Source organism: Macrotis lagotis, chromosome 1 (genome assembly GCF_037893015.1).
Source record: "Macrotis lagotis isolate mMagLag1 chromosome 1, bilby.v1.9.chrom.fasta, whole genome shotgun sequence".
Lineage (NCBI taxonomy): Eukaryota > Metazoa > Chordata > Mammalia > Peramelemorphia > Peramelidae > Macrotis > Macrotis lagotis.
The window spans coordinates 371,645,938-371,668,749 of NC_133658.1; the positions used below are offsets into that span (position 1 = coordinate 371,645,938).

The following is a 22,812-nucleotide window of genomic DNA, read 5'->3' on the forward strand; positions in this document are numbered from 1 at the left end:
AAGGATTAATTTTATATCTTTGTATATCAGCTCAGTTTCTCAGTATAAGTGTATCTATCTATCTATCTATCTATCTATCTAATATGCCTCTCAGCATATATATATGCCTCTCAGAGAGCCATCTTAAAACAATCTTAAAACAAAGATTCTCCCAACCATTCCAAAAAGGGAAAAAAGTTAGTATAAAAACCAAGTCTAATATATAGCATGTCTCATACTATAGTCCCCCACTTCTAGTCTCCATTCTTAATGATCTTGCTTCACTAGAAGTAATGTCAGGATTCTTGATGAATCAGTGCTATACAGGCTTACTTGGACCATTACCATGCTTGAATTATCATGACATCTGGTAACTGGCACAGCCTCCACCCAAAAAGAGTTAGTTGGTTGTGCATTTCTATGTGAAGGGAGTGGTGATATAGTGATCTGAACTAAGCATCAGATGGAGGCGCTCACACATGTACCTTCCCACCAGGAAGTATGCAGTACGTCACTGACCTCCACCCATAAAAACTTCCTCCTTTTCAGACAATGCCACTCAGGGGTCACTAGGGTGAGGTGGGAGGTGTGGCAATCTATGTGTCCTTTCCCATGCTTCAACTTGCCCCCTGCATCCTCAATAATGTGTTGGTGTAGCGTCAAAAACACAGGATTTGGAGTGAACAAACTTCGTTTCAGATGCTGGCTCTCTAGCTATTGCTTAAGCAATTAGTAAGTTATTTCAACTTGGTGCAGTGGTTAGGACATCAGACCTGGAGTCATCTTCCTGAGTTCAAATCCAACCTCAGACATTTACTAGCTATGTGACTCTGGGCAGTCACTTAACCCTGTTTGCTTCAGTTTACTCATCTGTAAAATGAGCTAAAGGAGAAAATGGCAAACCATTTCAGGACCTTTGCCAAGAAAACCCCAAATTGGGTCATGAGTAGGACATCACTTAAAAAAAAACAACTGAACAACAATAATTCACTTCTTCTGGCCTCAGAAAAATGTTAAATGAGTAGATGGATCCTTAAAGTTCCTAAATTCCATAATCCAGGATATAGCAGAAAGAGTGGTAGTAGCCCTGAAATCATTATGCCTGGATTTGATGGAGAGCCCTCATGCTTACTACCTATGAGTGAATGAAAAATCATGTATCAAGAAACCAATAAACATTTATTAGGCACCATCCATTTGAAAGGTACTGTTCTAAGAGCTAGACATTCATGTTAATTGATCATCTGATCTCTGACCTAGACCAAGTCACTTTAGTGCTTGCTAGCCCTCCTCTGTTCTGATTACTGACCTCCTTGGCTTCCTTTAAGTGCCAACTAAAATTCTCCTTTTACAGGAACCCTTCTTTATTCCATTGCTTTCCCTTTCTTATTTTCTATTTATTCTGTGCAAAGCTTGCTCTGTATATCTTTGTCTGCCTGTTGTCTCCATCAAATTGTCTGGGCAGGGACTATATTTTGCCTCTTTTTGTACCTCACCACCACCACCACTTAGCACAGAAGAAACTTAATGTTCTTTGAACTGAACTCTTTAAGACTAAGCAGCAAAGAAGGTGCCAATCCAATATGACCAGAAAGGACAATGATCAATTTTGGAAGAGATGTGGGAAATCTGGGACACTAATATGTTGTTGGTGGAGCTGTGAACTCATCCAATCTTTCTGAAGAGCAGTTTGAAATTATGCCCAAAGGGCAACAAAAATGTGCATAACCTTTGATCTAGCAATACTACTTGGTCTATACCCTGAAGAGATTATGAGAAAGGGTAAAAACATCACTTGTACAAAAATATTCAGAGCAGCCCTGTTTGTGGTGGCAAAGAGTTGGAAATTAAGTGAATGTCCTTCAAATGGGGAATGGCTTAACAACCTGACATATATGTATGTCATGAAACACTATTGGTCTATTAGAAAACAGGAAGGATGGGAATTCAGGGAAGCTTGGAAGGATTTGTATGAACTGATGCTGAGCGAGATGAGCAGAACCAGAACACTGTAACAGCAACATGGGGGCGATGATCAACCTTCAATGGACTTGCTCATTCCATCAGTGCAACAATCAGGCATAATTCTGGGGTATCTGTGATGAAAAATACCATTTGTATCCAGAGAAAGATTTGTGGAGATTGAACAAACACCAAAGACTTACCTTTAATCTAAAAAAAAAAAAAAGTTATCTTATTATGTAATTTTGCTATCTCTTATACTTTATTTTTCTTCCTTAAGGATATGATTTCTCTCTCATCACATTCAACTTAGATCAATGTATACCATGGAAACAATGTAAAGACTAACAGACTGCCTTCTGTGGGAGGTGGGGGGGAGGGAAGCAAGACTAGGGGAAAAAATTGTAAAACTCAAAATGAATAAAATCTTTTATTTAAAATAAAAAGATGCTAACCTGCACTGGCAAAGCAAGTGTCATTTCCTGGGAGTTCCTCCTTCTAATTAAGTTATAGGCCAGTCCTTGGCCCTGATTTATTTACTGTTAATAAGTGCTCCACATCCATTACTTCTTCTGATTCTCCTTAATTTGTGAAATTGGTAGTATTGAAGGAAAAGCTAACTCTGTTACAACCTGATATGACTTTGGACAAATCACTTCAAGGTCCTCTAATTCAAACCCATTATTTTACAGATGAAACAGATCCAGAGAGATGAGTCTTCTTTTCCCCAAGTCCTATAACCTATTAAACATGATCCTCATTTTACAGTGAGGAAATCTCAGCATCATTCCCATCCTTTCTTCTCTGTTCAAATCTTTTAGGTTGAGGTGGCTCCTTTCTTTTTCTGCCCTTGTTCCCATCCCCTCTTGCCTTCTCTGTCATGTTTTCTGTTCTCACATACCCTTCCATTCCTTGCTTTTAAGCTCTCCATTGTAATCTTCAAGTGTGATCAGAACTTTCCAGTCCTTAAACCTTTACTTCATTCTCCTATCCACCTTGAAGCTGCTTCCATTTTCTCACCTCCCATTCACTTTTCAGAGCCTTAAAATCTAGTTTCCATTTCCTTCCTGACTGAAGTTGCTATCTTTTAGGCCACTGGTTATTATTTCTATCTAATCTAGTGACCTCTTCTCAATTTTCCTTAACTGTTCTGCAGTTAATGTCCATCTTACTACTTTCCTGGATGTTCTCTCCTTTCTTGGATTCTTGCGGTATATTTCTCCCTATTTGGTAAGGCCAATCTTTCTTAGTCTCTCTTGCAGGATCATCTTCCATATCCTGATCTTTATGCTCCATCCTGAGACCTCTCCTCTCTCTCTCTCTCTCTCTCTCTCTCTCTCTCTCGCTCTCGCTCTCGCTCTCGCTCTCGCTCTCGTCAGCTAAGTTCAACTCTATGGAGATAATTCCCAAATCTGTATGTGCAGCTCTCATCTCCTTAGTTCCAGTACCAAAATTCCAGTTTCTGACAAAGTCACCAAGTCTAACTTTCAAAAATTTATATCTTTTCCCCCCAATTACATGTAAAATCAATTTTTATTATTTGTTAAATTTTGAGTTCTAAATCCTCTCTTCCTTCCCTCCCCCCATCTTGAGAAGACAAACAAGTTGATAAAGATTAGATATGTGCTATCATACAAAAATCTCTATATTAGTCATGTTAAAGTCTAAAATTGAATTCATTTTTCTTTTCCCCTAAACCTACCCCTCATCCTAACCTTCCTGTTCCTGCCAGGAACACTCGCACATCAGTCACCTAGGATTCCAAACTAGGGGTTATCCTCAATTCCTAATTATCATTTACCACCATCCCTAAATCCATTTCATTACAAATGCTCGTCAATCACATTGACTTATTTCTCAACAATCCCCCTTCTCTACAAGTTGTGCTATAATCACCCTTGTTGGGCCCTCATAAACTCTTACCTGTACTACTGCAATAGCCTCCCATTCTTCTCCAATTCTTCTTCCACAAAAAAAGTTAAACTGATATTCCTAACATTCCTAAAAACCATATTTGACCACATCTCCCTCTTGCTCAAGAACTTTAAGTTGCTAGTTTTTGTCCTATGATAAACTATAAACTCTTGTATTTCACCTTTAAAGTCCTATCCTTCCAGCTTCATTGCACACTATTCTCCATACATGCCATATTCCTGCCAAACTGGTCTACTTGCTACTCCTGATACATTTGCTCTCCAGACTCTGTGCCTTTGTACAGGATCATCCCACGCTCAGCATGTTCCTACTTCCCTGGCTCCCTTCAAGATTCAATTGCAGTGGTATCTCTTTCAAGGAGTCTCTTCCAATTTGCCTTAATTGTAAGGTTCTTCACTGACAACTGCTATGTTCATTTTGTATATATCCTGTATTTATTTGTGAATGTGCGGGATTACTCAGGAGAATGTAAACTCCTCGAGAGTAAGAACTGTTTTCACTTCTATATTTATATCCTTAGCTTCCAGCATTGATAACAGTGTTATATAAAGGGCACTTAATAAATGCTTATTGATTCACTTAAACTTGCCCATGAGTACCATCATTCAGCTAGTAAATGACATGCTAATAACCAAGACACTTTGACTAAATCTAATGGTTTTTTCTGTCATACCAAGCATGCCATCCTCCTCCTCTAGATTATAAACAATGACTGCCAATTTCAACAACTAAAAACAGTTTTCCCTAATGAAAAACTTAAAGACAAAGATCATTTCACAGTATGCTCTTTCCCACAGAGCTAGTCATACCCTCCTCAAACTTCTCTAGTCATAAAACATACCCACCCTGAAAAACTAACACACTAAAGGTTCTGCTCTGCTGATGTCATCCAACTGAAAAACTGCCACATTTGATATCTTATCTCTCTCTCTCTCTTTTTTTAACCCCATGTACAATATCTTACAGAGAAGTCATTCGTGTAGGACTGAATGTATTTCATAATATGACGAGGGTGTAAAGTCTAGATCTCTAAATCTCAAAGATGGGGAAAAAGTAGAGACCACTATAGATTTTGTAACTCATTGCCACACTTACTCAAAATGGTCTATGAAGCACTAACTTTCATTGTTAGAACAACACATACATCTTTATTTTTATTGCATGTGGCCCAGTTAAGCTTCATCTCTCTGAATAAATCAATGAGGGTTCCAACTCCTCTTGAGGGAGACTAACAGTACTTGTTTCTGTCTTATTCAAGCTGTTCTTTTAGTCATATTGGGAAGATTGTGGAGAAGATGAGGTCTGCTTGATTATATTCCAGGCCCTTTCTAAAATTGGAATACATGGAGAAAAAACTAGACCTTGATGGAGTTTCTTCAAGGATTCTTGGTCTCAATGCTGTGGGAACATGTTTGTCTGACACAGGTCATAATTTTCTATACCTTAGTGAACATCTCCAAGATATATTATGGCTTTCCTTCCCTCCACAAAATCCATCACCATGGCCAGGGGATGATCTCTATGCTAGCTAGGCTGAACTCAGATGACCTAGACTAGTTCTGGGACTATACATGAAATCATCTTTGAAAGCTACTCACTATTTGTGTGGCAGTGAAAAGTTATTTCAACTCTCTAGGACTTTTAGACATCTCAAAGTGGATATGCCATGGCCATCTTAAATTCAGCATATTCACAATTGAACTCATTCTCATTCTTCTCAAACCTTCAATTCTTCTAAACTTCCCTCTTACCATCAAGGATACTACCATCTTTCCTGTCACCCAAGTTCACAACTTTGGTGTCTTCTTTGACTTCCTCACTTATACTGGTCCCCAATTCAAATGAATTGTCAAGTGCTATGATTCAACCTTCATAAAATCTGTGTCCTCTTCTCTCCTCTGTCACTACCATTTGCCTGGTATAGGTCCTCATCACCTCATGCCTGGATGACTGCAATATCTACTGATTGGTCTTCCTGTCTCAAGTCTCTTCCCACTCCAGGCCATCCTCCTTTAAGCTAACTGATCATCCTAAAATGCCAGTCTGATCATTTCACCCCTACTACCAGGTAATAAATTCCAGGAACTCCCTTGTTACCTCTAGTATCAAGTATTTTGAAGACTTCATAAGCTAGCCCCTTCCTATCTTTAGAATCTTCTTACGACTTACTCCCCTCCTTGTATTCCAGTAAAAATGGCCATATTGTCCAATTCATAGGACACTCCATTTTCCAACTCTGAGTGTTTTCACTAGCTGTCCCCCATAATAAACTAACATTTATACTGTGCCTTCTGTGGGCCAGGCAATACTGAATACAAATATTTTATTTGATTCTCACAAAAACCGTAAGAAGTTGGTACTATTGTTACCTTCATTTTAAAGGAGAAACTTAGGCAAATGGACATTAAGTGACTTGCCCAAAGTCACATAGCTATTAAGTATCACAGGCTGGTTTTGATTTCATAACCAGCAGTCTATCTACTCTACCATCTAGCTGTCCCATGACTGTGAAATTCTCTCCTTTTGTCTTCTGGCTTTCCTAGCTTCCTTCAAGACTTAGCTAAGCCTCAATCTTCTGCATCCTCTTTTCCAGTCCTCATTAGTCTTAGTACCTCACCTCATATTGTCAATTTAGCTTAGATAGATAGATAGATAGATAGATAGATAGATAGATAGATGTTGTACTGATATATAGTTGCATATATGTTTACCTGCTGTCCCCACCTTTAGACTGTGAACTACTTCAGAGCAGGAACTGTTTTTTCTTTCTTTGTATTCCCAGCATGGTGTCTGGTATATAGTAAAAATTTCATAAATGCTAATCAAGTGATTTTCCTTATCTGCAAAGTAAAGCATTGGTTACTTCTGAGGTCCCATCCAAATGTAATCAGTCAGTCAGCAAACATATAACTAAACTTTTATATACCATGTCCTGTGTGTGCAAAGAATGACAAAAAAATTCCTGCCTCCAAGGAGCTTACATTCTAATGGAGATAACATGCAAATAAATAGGTATATAAAAGATATAATGTAGCTAGAAGATAATCATAGTGTGAAATCTATCATTCTATGAACTGAAGGAATCTCCATTTTATAAGAAGACATACAAAGAAACATTAATGGAAAATAAGCTTCTATTAAAAACAAAAAAATACATAATATACATAATTCTTCATTGTCAAATCTACATCAATGGCCATGCCAGACAGCAGCAAGACCCAACACTGATAATACTCTTGGACCTTTGCCATTTCCTCCTATGATCAGTAGTATCCTGTCTTTAGGCTTAAGACTAGCTGGTGGCAAAGGTAGGAGGTTTAGAAGGTCTCTGTTAGAGGTTAGAATTCCATTGAGCTCAGGTGAGTGATAAATGGGCAAGATGTCAAATGTAGCAATAATAATCTGTATGACTTCACTATCTCTGTTCTTAGTGTTAGTGTTTCTGGTACAGGGAGGAGAGGGATAAAAGAGTCCTTTCATACCCTCTTAGCTGAGTTAATCCTGAATAAAAAAGGGTACAGAATCTCACTTTCAATGAAGCTTCTCTTTTTTTTTTGACTCAGTCTACCAGGTTTGACCAAAACAGAGATAGGGGGTAGAGTATATGTGTGCAAGAATTAAAAAGAAAGTAATTCCTTAATAGATATAAATTAAGTTATAGTGATATAATTTCAGGCATCAGCAACAGAACAAGAAGAAAAAATATTTTTAACAGAGAGGGGAAAACTTCTCTCAAATCCCTAAAGCTTAGTAAATGGCTCCTTTTACTTCACTGATACTCCTTTGGAATTTTAGGGGAAATCATTTTTATGTTCACTTATGTTGGAGGAAAAAGTACAGGTCTTTAAATGGTAATATTAGATGAAGCAATATTTGATATAAATATAAATTCAAAAGAACTCAAAAACATTTGAATTAAGAGAGGCTAATATTATATATTCCATCTTCTACAACCCTCCACCCCACCCCTGTCCCATAATGTGGAAAAACAGCAAAGGAGCTCAGAAAACAAAGAAACAACAGAGAAGGAAAAAATGGGAATGAAGAAGAAAGTTAGAAGGAAGAAGCTCTTTGTTCTCTGAAGGTTTACAAAATCCATTTAGTCTAATAAGACATGTACATTTGGAATCACAAATTACATCAGTCAGTCCTTGGGCACTTTTTGGGGAGGGAGCTAGGAGGCAAAGAAAGGGATTCAATTTGGGAGTTAATTGGTAAAGTATAGGGAATTGCCAGTGAATAAACTCCCTCTACCAATGAAGATGGAGACAAGAATTCAAAGTAAAAGAAGTTCATAGACTCCAGGGTTAAGAACTCCTACTCAGAAAAGAGACTGTCAAATGTAAATCTGAAATATAAAAGATCTGGGGGTAAGGATCAATATTCAATCATTTCAGAGGTTATTCTTTGATTCCCACTAAATTGAAGCTTTTTTTAAAAAAAGAAGAGAATAGAAGGAAAAACAAAAAGAAGTATAGACAAGCAGGACAAATTTGAAAGTTATAAGTTGAACTTATTTTTACTTAAAAAGAAAATTATATACAATGGAGACATGTTTCTTTTATCTGTTCCACTAAATATATGGAAATTCCCATTTTAATTGTTTTCTTTTTAAAGTTCAAATGGTAGGCAACGAGTATTGATTAAAATGTGCCAGGTACTGTGTTAATTTTTTTAAATAAAAGAAAAAATCTTAGCTATTATTTTCACAATTGTTGGGTTGTCATGGTAGCATATATAACATATATTACCTAGGGACCAGCCTACTGCTAATGAGCATTTACTGTTCTCAGACACTAGATTCAACTGGTCAACATAGTCCACACTACCAAAGCATGTGCTTTATTAGCAGTCTTCAAAATCCCAGGGTCACCCCCCACAATATGATAATAGCATCAAAGCAAGACTTTGTGAAGAACCTTTGTGCAGATATGGTAAATATCAATGATCTCTTCAACATCAATGGATCTAAAAAGAACACCTCCGTATATGGGAGAGAGCTGATTTATGGGAGGTCACTGACTAAAATTACATCAAACAAGAAGAAATGGATTGGTTTGTGATCACCGCTATTGATTGGCGAGATCCCAGATCTCCAAAAGACTCAATAAAACATATGGCCACCAAAAATAGTGAAATAGTGTGATACTACAAAAAAAATGCACTGATATATATCTTGTTATTGTTTAAAATATAGACCCCTTCTATTAATGCAGTCAAACATTTATTTTAGGTATATCCTATGGCTAACAAACCCTTAATGCTCAATGACGAGAACTAAGAGAAGAACAAATGTTAGGTAAAAGAGAAAGAAAACAAAGGAAGCATGTGGTAGAGATCAGTCATAAAGTACTGTCAACGATTGCTTCTAGTACCACTTAGTGGCACTAGTGTCCAGGATGCCTACCCTTGTGGCTAGAGACTGACAATGAAGTAACTCTGACGAACACAAACAGAATAACCACAGCTAGCTCATTCTTCAACCTCATTCTTCAAACCACATGGAGCATTTTCACACAGTCTTATTTCTTCTCTTTGCTCAGGCTGTCATAGCAACACAATAGCAGGCACACATGACATCTTCAAAAGACTCATGTGGTGTGAACACAGCCTGGGAGCCACATACAGCATCACGCCTGTCAGGAAAACCGTAACCTTACTGGGGTCTGTGATCTCCCCTCCTATCTGGCCTGATTCACCACCATTCACTCTTGCCTCAGATGATATTTGTGATTGGCTTCCATGGCAATGAGTTATGTCAATGGCAAGGAGACAATGGCAAGTCTGAATGGAACAAACAACCCTTATTGACAAACACTTCGGTCATCAGCAGGGTCCAGAAAAAGAAAGGACAAGAAAAAAGAACAAGACTTGAAAGAAGAAAAGAAAGACAAGCAGCCTCATGTAATAGAAAGTACAGTAGATGTGATGTCAGAAGCCTTGGCTTTAAATCGTGGCTCTTCTGTTTACCGCCTGGTGGCCCAGGTGGGGGGCTACAACATATGCAGAGATTAAAATGAGCAATATGATTTGGGGAATAGTCGAGGAGTGACAGGACCAATAATTAATATTGGGGAACAGTAGGAAATAAGTTGGAAAAGTAGAAATAATTTTTGTTCTCAAGGACCTTATATTCTGTTAGCCTCTCCCCTCCCCCCCCCAAATACTGCCTCAATGTGTCTAGAAAATATCTTAGCTAAGGTTTCCCCAGTACTATTTCACACTCTCAAAGTCTACCTGCCTCCCTTCAGGTTCCATCTTATTAAGAATTTCCAATGGGAAGTAGACACTGCCTTTTCTTCCATCTTATCTTGACCCCTGCTCTTAAAAAGAAAAATTCTCTAGGTACAGGATCTGAAGTTCAAAGACATGGGCTTCAGTGAGATCTGTATGTCTTGCTACCCATGTGCTCAGGTCACTCTTTTTCTGTGAGCTTTACATCCTTCTCTATAAGATGAGAATACTGGGCTCAATCTGTAGGGTCATGTCAGACTTAAACCTATGCTTTTATGAAAGCCAGAGTGAGGCAATAGGAAAATAACAGCACTCCAGCAAGTTGGCATCCTGATGAAGCCTCTCTGTGCTCATCCAGCACCCAGACCAACTTAGATGAAGCTATTTTCCATTTTTTACCCTACAGCTCAGCAGGTAAACAAATGCTCTAAGCCCTGGCAGGCATGGCTACAGTGACTGAGAAAACTTGGAGGTACTGCTGGATGAAAGGGGCGTTGTGAAGCATGGAGGGAACATCAGTGTGTCTTCCCGAAAGGGATGAATCACATCATTTCTGAGACAGACGCCATGGCTTAATTTGATCATACTAAGTACTAACAATGATTAGAACTACAGCAGAGAGAATGATTTTTAAGGTATTGGGCAATGTACTAGAGTAAGAAACATCATGGGATTTAGAGCCTGGAGTGACTTATTTAGAAGCATATGGGTAATAAATGACTGAGACTACATTCAAACCCAGTTCAAATCCACTGCTCTTTCCATTATACCAAGTTAGAACTTTTTCCATGATAATAGATTATAGATTTTTTTATGTTGATGGCACTTACTAACAAGAAATTCCAGAAATCTACAATACATACCGAATGATCATTTATTGTATACATTGTACTATACTGTAGGAATGAAAAGAGAAAAAGAAGCCCAGAAATCTGAGTCCTCAAGAAGGATCTAGTTTGAGAGCCAAGACTGAGTGACATGGAATAACTAGAGAATAAGGAGAAATATAGGTAATGAACACAAGAAGTTTTCCTTCTGATGACCTTCAAGGGGAGATTGGGTGACCATTTCAGTGGAATACTGTAGATAAGGATTCCTGTTCAAGTTCAGGTTGGTCTAGATGACCTTTTGGGTCCCTTCCAAAACTGAAATTCTGAGATCCTCTGTTTTGATGACTTTCAAAGAAGATAGAGAGAAATATAGGATGGATTCATTATGGAATGCTCTGGAAAAGAGAAAGGAACTTGGTCTAGGCCTTAAGGATGATTAGAAGGAAGGATTTTTAGACAGTTAAAAAGGTCAGTTGTCTTCCTATTATGATCTAACTTTTGAAATTTGCTTTATATTCTTTTTTTGATCCAGCTTTTAAAAATTTACCCTTATTAAATTATGAGTGGAAGCCAAGCAAAATAAACAGTATCAGAAAACTAGACACACAATGCAACGATGTAAATGAAAAGAATACTAAAGCATTTGAAACTTAATGTAAGGATATTTTAATGATCACACTTGGTACCAAAGAAGAGGTATGAGGAAAGCACCACCCCTTCCTTCTTTGCTGAGAGGACTATAGATATGGAACACTCAGATGTCAGACTTCTTTTGAATTGATGGCTAGTTTTGCTGAGCATTTTTTTTCCTCTTTCCCACTCTTTGCTAGAAGGGAGGACAAGGCATACACTGTGAAACACAAGGGAAATCAAAACAAAAGATATCAATAAATATGTATTTTATTAATTTATATTATACTAATTTACTATTTGATCCTAACTTAGAATTCACAATTCTAGATTTAGCTAATTTCATACATGACTCTACTGGCTATACTTTCCTTCCATAGCCATACCTTTCACATATCATACCATTACTAGTAATAGTAACCAAAGAACTTCACATTAATATAAATACTTTGGCATAACATTAAAAAGTCCTTTCAAATTTACCATTTCAGGGCAGTTAGGTGGTGCAGTGGATAGATCACCAGCCCTGGAGTCAGGAGTGCTTGAGTTCAAATCTTGCCTCAGACACTTAATAATAACCTAACTGTGTGACCTTGGGCAAGCCACTTAACCCCATTGCCTTGCAAAAAAAAAAACTTAAAAAAAAATAAATTCACAATTTCATTTTTAAAAATGCTTTATAAGGGGGCAGCTAGGTGGCACACTGGATAAAACACTGGCCCTGGAGTCAGGAATACCTGGGTTCAAATCCGGTCTCAGACACTTAATAATTACCTAGCTGTGTGGCCTTGGGCAAGCCACTTAACCCCATTTGCCTTGCAAAAAAAAAAACACCTAAAAAATGTTTTACTGATATATTTTGTTTTTATCACCTAAATTAGCCCTGTATTTCTCTCCCATTCCCCTTCAAGAAGACTGTTCCTTATAACAAATAATTTTAAAAGGGAGAAATAGAAAGGTGCAAAAATCAACTGTTGAACCTTTTTTTTTTTTTATCAAATGATCTCACTGACATATCAGCCAAGCAGTAGAATTCTGGGTCAAAGGATATGGCTATTTTGGCTAATTCATTTGTTTAATTTCATATTGTATGCCAGAACTGCTGGATCAATTCACAGCTCAACTGGCTAGTCAGTAATATACCTGTCTTCCCAAAACTTCTTTCAATTTCACCATTTCATTTCACTCTTCATTTAACCATAATTCCTTCATTAGTCAGATCCCCAATTCACATACAGAGATTGAGTTTCACAAATACAATGACTAGGGAGTGGTAAAGCTTGGTTTAGGATGAAAACTCCCATCCTCCTATTTTGATCATCATAGGCTGAATTACAGTGATAGAAATAAACTCAGTGCTGTATTTGTCCAAACTGACAGGCAGGAGTGAAGCTTTGCCACAGTTTGGTAAAGTGGTGATTTTCACAGTGTCTTTAACTTGTACTACTATGAATGCATAGTAAAACATAGCAAAACTGTATATCCACAAGAGTCTTGGATACAATCAATTCTGAGAACCCTGGACATTTCTTCTGTTAGGGATATTATATTAAGAAAATCTATTGGAGCTTTTATGATCTTCATAATCAACAATACAATGGAAATCCCCAACACACTTCTCACACACCTATGAGCTACATACTACCTCCACTTATGAAAACCTTTTCATCTGTCTCCTACAATTCTGAGGTTCCACCTCACCTCCTGGTAATCACAGATGTATAACCCAGGGATAGTTTTCCCTCAGCATCTGCAAATAGGAAAGCAAGAAGTATTACTGAGGTGGTAAGTGTTTTTATTTGTATAATCTTTGGGGGTTCACAAAATACTTTTTAACAAATGGAAAAAATATTGTTTCTGGAATCAAAGGACCTGGTTAAAATCCTACATCTGAGACCTTGGGAAAGTCATTTAACTTCTAAGGGCCTTACTTTTCTCATTTACAAATGAAAGATTTGAACTAGATGCCTCTAAGGTCCCTTTCAGTTCAAAAATTGTGATCCTATGACATTATATGCTTTATTCCTCACTATAACTCAATGAGAAAATTCAATTCAACAAAGAATTTTTTACTTATATATTTTGTTTTTATATCACCTAAATTTCCCCTGTATTTTCTTCCCATTACCCTTCAAGAAAGCTATTCCTTATAACAAATTATTTTAAAAGGAAGAGAAAGAAATGTTGAACCTTTGTTTTTATCACTGATCTCATTCGCATATAAGCCAAGCAGTAGAATTCTGGGTGAATGGATATGGCTGTTTCCAGAATTGGTAGGTAGAGGCTTGGAGATTCAAAGTAAAAGAAACATAGGCATAGACCAACATCTCATCCTATGCTAAGATAAAATCATGGGTACATGATTTAGACATAAAGGGTGATATTATAAGCCAATTAGAAGAGCAAGGAGTTGTTTATCTGTCAGATCTACAGAGAGAAGAATTTATAATCAAACAAAAGATGGAAAACATGAAATACAAAATGGATAATTTTGATTACATTAAATTGAAAAGTTTTTGCAAAAAGTTGATGTAATCAAGATTAGAAGGAAAGTAGAAAATTAAGAAATAATTGTTATATTCAGTGTTTCTGATAAAGGTCTCATTTTTAAAATATATAGAGAAATTAGTCAAATGTATAAGAATACAAGTCATTCCCTAATTGATATGGTCAAAGAATATAAAAAAGGAAGTTTTCAGATTAAGAAATCAAAGCTATCAATGGTCAAATTTTTTAAAAAAAAGCTCTAAATCACTATTGATTAGAAAAATGCAAATTAAAATAACCCTGCGGTACCACCTCACTACTATCAGATTGGCTGATGTGACAGAAAAGGGAAATGATAAATATTGGAGGAGTTGTGGGAAAATTAGAACACGATACATAGTTGATTAGAGTTGTGAAGTGATCCAACAATTCTAGAGAGCAATTTTGAATTATGCCCAAAGAGCTATAAAACTATGATCCTTTGATCCATCAATACCACTTCTAGATCTATATCCCAAAGAGATCACAAAAAAGGGAATAGGACCCACATGTATAAACGTGTTTATTGTGGTGGCAAATAATTAGAAATTGAGGAGATGCTCATCACTTGGGGAATGGCTGAATAAGTTGTGTTATTTGAATATGATGGAATATTATAGTTCTATTTAAAAATGATGAGCAGGCAAACTTCAGAAAAATCTGAAAGCCTCAGAGGAACCAGGAGAACATTGTACACTGGATCAGCAACATTGTGTGAAGATCAACTATGATAGGCTGCTTTTCTCAGCAATACAGTAAATCAAGACAATTCTAAGAGACTTCTGATGAAAAATACTATCCACATGCAGAGAAAGAATTATGGAGTCTGAATGGAGATCAAAGCATATTATTTTCACCTTTTTATTTGTTTTTTTCTTTTCTTTCTCATGGTTTTTTCCCTTTTGTTCTGATTCTTCTTTTGCAGCATGACCAATGAAATATGTTTAACATGATTGTGCATATATAACATATCAGATGGCTTGCTGTCTTGGAGAGGAAGAAGGAAAAGGAGAGGAGGGAGAAAATTTTACAAAAATAAATGATGAGGGGCGGCTAGGTGGCATAGTGGATAAAGCACTGGCCCTGGAGTCAGGAGTACCTGGGTTCAAATCCGGTCTCAGACACTTAATAATTACCTAGCTGTGTGGCCTTGGGCAAGCCACTTAACCCCATTTGCCTTGCAAAAAAAAAATTAATAAATAAGTGATGAAAACTATCTTGGCATGTAATTGGGAAAAAATTAATTTAAAATAAAAACAAACTCAAAGTAAAAGAAACAATACCTCACCTCTAGAAGCTTACATTCCATTAGTGATAAATAAGATAACCCTGTAAACAGATAAGAACCTGATACTTTCACAGGAGTGGTACATAAAAGCCTCTCAGAGTCTGAAAGGAAAGTTGTAATTCTAAAACTGAGTACAATCCAACCCTGAAGAGATATATACCCATAGAAAGGTAGACACCAGAAATGGAAAGTCAAGATGGAGGGCAGTTAGGAGGTCATTTTGGCTGAACTATGAATTGCATATAAGTAATAATATATGTCTAGAAAGGTAAATTGAAGTTAGGTGTTTTTTTGGGGGGGAGAAGGGGTGATTTAAATGCCAATCTGCTTTTATCTAGTTATATTTCTACTAGGCCTATGTCTGAAAGAGATCAAAGAAAGAAAAAAGGGACCTTTTTTTTTGAAATAACTACAAACTAAGGGGAATGATAAGGAAATGATATATTTATGTAATGCAATACTACTATCAAAGGAAATTTTTAAAAAGGGATAATTAGGGAAAAAAGTAGAACCTAGGAAGATTTGTATGAACTAATACAAAGTGAAGCGGACAGAAAAGAAAATCATTTTATTCAACAAGAAGAAAGTGGTAAATATACATAACTTAGAAGGATTTAAGAATGCTAAACAATACAATGACCAAACATAATTCCAGACACCAATGATGAAGCTATATCCTGACAGAAGTGTAGTGAATGCAATGTGCAAAATGAACCATTTTTTGAACACAGCCAATGTGAAAATTTCTTTTGTTTAATTATTCCTATTTCTTATAAAGTTTCTTTCTTTGTTTTTTCTATTGATGCAGGTTGGGGTGTGGATGAAGAATAAAAAAAATCAATTTTTACTTATTGAAAAATAAAAATTGAATTAGAAAAAACTTTAAAAATATCAAACTAAAGAGGTTATACTTTGTCTCAATAGCAATGAAGAGTGACTAAAGATAAGTAAGGTCAGGCAAGATGATTCCCAGTTTATTGATGGGAATAGAGATTCAGAAAGGTGAAAATAAATCATTTTTCAGCTAGTAAGTGGTTGACTCAGAAGTCACCACAGGTCTTGGGGATACCCAGTATAGTGTTTTTCTTCCACTGTAACATACTGCCTGAAACTATATGGAATGTATGCCATCAACTATGAAAATGATTCACAATAGTAGTTTGACAATCAATTTACCATAAGGCAAAAATAGGTATGGTTAACAAGTAATTCATCAAGAGAAAAATCAAAAAACAACAACTGCTTAGTCCATGGAAAGCCCCAAAGACATAGGATTCCAAGACTATATTGATTGCAGGTAATCCACCAGAAGTAATAATAGACAATAACATTACAAGGATTCAAATGTCAGAATTATTAGTTGGTAACTTACTATTTCCTAGCTATTTGGAAAACAAGGTACAATAAATGATGTCACTATCTTTAGCTCTAAGCAGAACAAGAGGGAAGATTTTAGAAAGGGGGGCAATAGAGGGACCAAAAGACTCCTTTTGGTCCCTCTATTGCCCCCCTTTCTAAAATCTTGATTGAATGCTCATCAGAGGTAAAGCATCTTTAGAGAGATGATGCTAATGAGAGGAACAGTAATTAATTAGAAATGAACTGACTAAACTGGAAGCAGTAGGAGGGATCTAGGGAATAATAATAGCTCATGCTTCTATGATATACAAATCATTTTTCTTCTATCATTTTGAGGTTGTATTACATGCAAGAAAACAGGTTCAGAGAGGTAGATTTGAGTAGAATACCAGACTAAGTGGCAAAGCAAAGGTTTCTACCTGGGTATTTGGAATCTAAATCCATTGTTTTTTTCCAGTACACCCAGGTAAGTCTTTTAATGTGTACAAGATTAGTAAACTTTCTACCTGGGCTTTTGTCAGGTCAGGGCCTGATTCAATCTTTTGCCAGGTCAACATGTCCATTTCTTTCCTTTTCCATAGAGTTTATAAATTTTTCTCTTGATCAAAGTCATATCCTTAACTGAATAAGATAGCTTCCTCACCTACCCAATTCTCTATCATTCACATGTTCAAGATCCAAAAAGCTGTTTGCCCAGAGTGCTATTAACAGAGAAAAATAAAATAGAAAAATAAACCAAGTATTTTAATGATTTATCACTAATAGTTAAAAAAAATGGTACCTGCAAAGTAGAATTCAGAATACTGAATCATACTATCCCATTGATTTCTATTACCTAATAGCAAAAAAAAAAACAATGAGGGGGGAGGGGAATTCTGTCTTCAAGACATAAAAACCAGGCTTCAGAGTACTTTTAAGACTAGGGAAAATATATTAATTCACTTTACACAAAATGCGGCTTCTTGAAAAGTACAAAAACAGACACTGGATCTCCTTTACTCACCCTATCAATAAATGTTGATTGCAGAGTATTAAGATACAAAATACCCTTTTGCATATACTGCCTAATTTCATTCAATTATTAAGAACTTAGATAAGTTCTTATTTAAGGGCATGGGAGGGATGAGGAAGAACACTTCATCCTTTACTACAAAAAGTTGAAACTAAAAATGTTGGACTAGAAAAATGCTTCACAAAATAAGTAAAAATACAACACAGATAATACTAATTTATAGTTTCCTAAGTCAATATGTGGCCAGCAAAGATTCATTTCTATTTGACTTTGATACCACTATTTTGGAGCAAAAGTATCAAGCATAACACTGAAATATTGACTCTGGAAATCTACTCTAAAGTTTGTCTGTAGAAGCAGAATGTTAGAATTAGAAGGGACTGAAGATTTTCTTATCTGAATTTCTTATTTTACAGAGAAGCAAGAGGGAAGGGGAAAGAGGACAATTTTGCTTACTCATAAAGATAGTAATAGTTGACATGATTATATATTTTATCAATCAGCAGTATTCTGCTATCAAATAGCTTTGACATCATCTGTGCATTTTAACAAATATTTTTAAAACATTTATGGGATACAAAGCACGATCCTGAGTTCCTAAGGATACAAACTTTTGGCTAGGACAGGGCCCCTGCTCCTGGAGCTTCTAACAAAATTTAGCAATACAGACAGAACCTTGTTTTCAGCAGCAGGTTTTCTGGGACTTGGTATCCTAACAGTTGCCAAAAAAGATCATACAAAAGTCCCACTCAACACTTCACTGTACAATGCAATTTGGACCCAACCCAAGGAGATTTATTGACTGAAGGACCAAAGACTTCATCATAAGGCATTGTCACTTCACACACCAATGCTCTTCACCTCCATGCCTTTTATCTCTTCACACTCAGCACCATCCAGAGCAGACTTATGATGTGTCATCCAATTGATGCTTCTATTCTAGCCTGTAATGTCTGAGGGTCTGAGTTGGGAAAATTTAAAGAAGTTATACTACACTGGACAAAACCATGATGCAAAATTCAACCATGAGGACACAGATTTAGAACAAATGCATTAAAGTATACAAATTAGTTGAATTCACAGAAACTGAGAGCATGTATATGAAACAAATGATCCTTATCAGGTATTATTAGCATTCTCTTCTCCAACCAAAAGAGAAAAAAGATGATTTCATTTCATTTTTATTTTATTTTATTTATTTATTGTTGCTGCTGTTGCTATACCCCAAACTAGTAGGTAAATGTAAACCGATGGGGATAATTTTCATTTGAGTTTATGTATCCCCAACACCTAGTACTTGCTGACTCATAATTATTAGCTAATATGTGTTTGCTAAATTAAAATGAATTGCTAAAATGTCCTTGACTAAGGCAGTGGAAATGTTCATGGATGGGGAATCATGAGAGCTGATGTTTTGAATTAAGACAATGGTAAATTATTTAACTTGTCTAGGCCTCGGTTTCTTCATTTGTAAAATAAGGGAGTTGGCCTAGATCTGTTAGTCCTCTTATGCACTGAATCATCATTTAAGTTTGTACTATAGCTATTTATGAACACATCTCTGATGTGTTCATAAATCACAAGCTTCTTAAAAAGAGATATTCCCTCCCTGTACTTTGCATGTTGATTTAAGTACTTACAATCATAAATTTATTAAGCAATTGGTCAGCCAATAAATACTGAGTGCCTACTATGTGCCAGGGACAGAAAAAGAGGCAAATGACAGTTCATGCTGTCAAGGAGCTAACAATCTAATGGTAGAGACAAAAAGCAAACAACTAAGTAAACAAACAAACTATATTCACAATAAAAAGGAAATAAGAGGAGGAAGGCACTAAAATTAGATGGGGGTTGGGAAAGCACTTACTATGGAGTGGACATTTAGGATACAAAGAAAAATGAAACAATTTTTCCTCTCAAGAAGCTTACATTCTGCAACCATGATTCTAGAGGCCTGAAGATAACACTTCGCCACTCACTTCTTGACAGCAAGATGATGGATTCAAGATGCAAAAAAAAGACAAAATTTTTATACAATGTGAAAATCTGTTTTCCTTGACTAGCATATTTGTTACAAAGATTTTGTCTTTTTTTTTACCCCTAATGGTGGAGGTAAAAGGAAATGAAAGCAATGCTTTTTTTTGGCTTTTGTTTTTGGTGAGGCAATCTAGGTTAAAAGACTTGCCCAGGGTCACAAAGCAGTGTCTGAAGCTGGATTTGTAGTCAGGTAGGTCCTCCTGACTGCAGGGCCAGTGTTCCATTCCCAAACTACTTAACTGTCCCTAAACAAGTAATTTAATATCTCTGATATTTCAACTCTAAAAGTCTAGGCTTCCATGACTTTTCCAGACTTAGAAGAGATCTTAGTGTTCCCTGGATTTAACATCCTCTGAGAAGTGAAACAAATATGTTAGTTTTTAGAGTAGAGACACTACAGCTGGAATGAATAGCTTATGTTAGCTTTTGAGTAGAGCTTTAGAGATCACTTGGGATTCTAAGAGACGAAAGTCAAAAAGGACTGCATGTATAGGGGACAGACTCTACAAATGACCAAGTTGAAAAATAAAGTAATAACATGTGAGGAACAAGAAAATAAATAAATAGCATAGCTAAATCTTATAGTACATGAAGGGAAATAATGTATAAGGTCAGAAGAGTAGGTTGGAACCAAATTGTAATGGACTTTAAATGCCATTTTAGTTTGAATTTGATCTTAGAAATAATAAAGAAACCACAAAGAGCTTATTGACAAGGGAAGTGACAAAGGCAGGCAGATGCTTATCATTTTGGCATTTGTGGGAAGGATGAATTGGAGAAGAGATAAATGTGTGTTAAACGGAATATCTAGTGTCTCTTTTTAGATCTGAAATTCCATGATTCTTCCCTTCTCACAGTAGAGCAATACTATAATATTGTTTAATAGTTACAGTTATATTACATTTCTGAAATGTAAAATAGCTACATAAAATAGCACATTTACCCAAAGTCATTTTTGAAAATTCTTTTAATAACAATTTAAGGATCACAGGATGTCAAATCCTATAATAGCAGTCATAGTGGAAGATGTATCATGCTGCCTCTGATCATTTAGGTTCTCTCTGTCTCTGACATCTTATGCATTCTACCTATTACTGGCATAAGTGCTTGTGCTTTCTCATAGGCTCTCTCTTTTGACTGATCATCAATGAAATGAGCTGGAAAAATACTATCTCCATTTTACAGATGTGGAATTCAGACCCTGAGTAATTTGCCAAAGTCATAGCTAGTTACTTTCAAGAGGCAAGTCTTCTTAATCTACTTGGTGGCCATATGGATAGAATACTGGACCTAGAGCCAGGTAGACCCAAGTTCAAATCTGGTTTCATACTTATAACTGCAAAATGGAAATAATATCACCTACCTGCCAGAGCTGTTGAAAATAAATTATCTGCAAAGTACTTTGCATACTTTCAAGAGCTATATAAATGCCTTTGATTAGTATTAGCATCATTGCACTATCCCTCTATATTCTTGAAAAGTAACTACATTGATACCTACTCTGAAGTGACTATAGTGCCTGCTATAAAGGTAAACTGTGCCTTAAAATAGCTTTCTAAAAGAGAATTAACTGGATACATAGTGTTTGTAACAGTCTTATCATCAAAAGATCCAAGCACAGCATTGGTTCCCTGGTTACCTAGGTTTCCTTTATAATGGTTATTGAGATGCAGCCTTGGTACAGAAGAAAGGGAAGGGTTAGGCTCCAATCCCACTCTTTCCATTTATGTAACCCTCAGGCAGTTTTCCTCTAGGCAACTCAGTTTTCTCTGTCTTGAGTGAGTCTAGATGAAATCTAAGACTCCTTTCAGCTCTAATTCCTATGATGGCAAAAACAGTGCAGTATAAGGAAAAGACCACTGACCTTTGAGTCTGCAAAACCTGGGTTCATAATACTGCCCCTAGATACTGCTCAGTTCTGTGTGAGCTGTGGGAGGTGGCATTGTACAGTAGGAAGAATACTAGTTCAAGAACCAGAGGGTCCCCGTTCAAAACTCACTTCTGACAATTATTACCTGGGTAATCTTAGAGAAGCATTTGACTTCCCTGGGCCTCAGTTTCCTTATCCGTAAAAGAGGGAGCTACAATCTCCCAGTAAAGCTCTCTGAGTTTCAATTTCTTCATTTGTAAAATAGGGTCTATACAATCTGCATCTTATATCATTTGGTTGTACAGAACAAAGAAGAATGTATATCAGAAGCTTGGGAGGCTTCACAGCACTAAATAAATGTGTGCTGAATTATGACAAACATCTTTTCTGTGGAGGCCCTTTGATTCCCTCCAAAAAAAAGCATCAAAATTCTAAGAGGCAGAGAACCTATAAAGGGTTGGAGTTGACTAAAATGGCATCAGGATCCTCTCTTTAAAGTGCACGGTGTTAGTGCTGGAGAGCAAAGGTTCTCCTCTTTATTTCCTTGCCACTTCAAGATTGCCTTTGATATTCACTGAGACAAGATTTTACAAGGATATTAAAAGGATGCCTTTGGTTGGTTCTAGGCCTGGCATTGCTCTAGGCAAGGCCCTGGATATTCCCTTTTAAAAGATTCCAAGAGAGCTGTAGGTTAAGTAAACTAGTCTGCTTCAATCAATCTGAAGACCACAAAGGAGTCATTGTAGCAGAAGTAGAAAGCAAATAGCCCCTGGGCCCTTTGATAAGCACTCAAACGATTAGAATCAATAAAAGCAAAACCTACCTTCCATTTCCTTCTCTTTCCTTGCCCCCAACCCCCCCTCCCTTCACGGATCTAGAAATATTTATATTATAGGCTTAACATCAGCTTACTTTTTTTAAAAAAAAGTCAGAAAAAAAGCCCATACATCTTTTTTTTTTTCCTATAAAGTCCATTCACTCTCAGGGTCTGGTTGGTTTCCCTAACTTCTGGTCAATATCAGCCCCAGGCTAAGGAAAATGTAGATTAAAATATTCCCAGCTGTTTTCTCCTCGGGTGGATCACTGAAAACTTTCCCAGAGCCCTAGGCTAGGGCTTAAGAAATCAAAATAACAAAGAGAAGGGGCCTGC

The 22,812-nt window shown here is 36.5% G+C and overlaps 1 protein-coding gene across 2 annotated transcripts in view; it reads right to left on the reverse strand.

Moving 5' to 3' along the window:
- Nucleotides 1–22,812, reverse strand: part of ERGIC1 (endoplasmic reticulum-golgi intermediate compartment 1) — a 147,473-nt gene that overhangs the window by 124,083 nt on the left and 578 nt on the right. The window lies entirely within an intron of this gene.